We start from the raw sequence: 1,045 nt of genomic DNA on the forward strand, positions 1-1,045 counted from the left end.
GTTAAGAAAGGGAGAGGATAGACGGCGTAGGATAATAAAAGAGGGGGAGGGAGGAACGCCGAAGGAAGAGCAAATGGAGTTTCTGGCAAAAGGACAAAAGTTCTAGTAAGGTTTTGCAAGAACTGAGGTTTTGCAAGAACTGAGGTTTTGCAAGAACTGAGGTTTTGCAAGAACTGAGGTTTTGCAAGAACTGAGGTTTTGCAAGAACTGAGGTTTTGCAAGAACTGAGGTTTTGCAAGAACTGTGGTTTTGCAAGAACTGTGGTTTTGCAAGAACTGTGGTTTTGCAAGAACCGAGGTTTTGCAAGAACTGTGGTTTTGCAAGAACCGAGGTTTTGCAAGAACCGAGGTTTTGCAAGAACTGAGGTTTTGCAAGAACTGTGGTTTTGCAAGAACTGTGGTTTTGCAAGAACTGAGGTTTTGCAAGAACTGTGGTTTTGCAAGAACTGAGGTTTTACAAGAACTGAGGTTTTGCAAGAACTGAGGTTTTGCAAGAACTGTGGTTTTGCAAGAACTGAGGCTTTGCAAGAACTGAGGTTTTGCAAGAACTGAAGTTTTGCAAGAACTGAGGTTTTGCAAGAACTGAGGTTTTGCAAGGACTTAGGTTTTGCAAGAACTGAGGTTTTGCAAGAACTGAGGTTTTGCAAGAACTGTGGTTTTGCAAGAACTGAGGTTTTGCAAGAACTGAGGTTTTGCAAGAACTGTGGTTTTGCAAGAACTGAGGCTTTGCAAGAACTGAGGTTTTGCAAGAACTGAGGTTTTGCAAGAACTGAGGTTTTGCAAGAACTGAGGTTTTGCAAAAACTATGGTTTTGCAAGAACTGAGGTTTTGCAAGAACTGTGGTTTTGCAAGAACTGAGGTTTTGCAAGAATTGAGGTTTTGCAAGAACTGAGATTTTGCAAGAACTGAGGTTTTGCAAGAACTGAGTTTTTGCAAGAACTGAGGTTTTGTAAGAACTGAGTCTTTGCAAGAACTGAGGTTTTGCAAGAACTGAGGTTTTGCAAGAACTGGGGTTTTGCAAGAACTGAGGTTTTGCAAGAACTGAG

This window comes from Penaeus monodon, chromosome 32, assembly GCF_015228065.2.
Source record: "Penaeus monodon isolate SGIC_2016 chromosome 32, NSTDA_Pmon_1, whole genome shotgun sequence".
Classification (NCBI taxonomy): Eukaryota; Metazoa; Arthropoda; class Malacostraca; order Decapoda; family Penaeidae; genus Penaeus; species Penaeus monodon.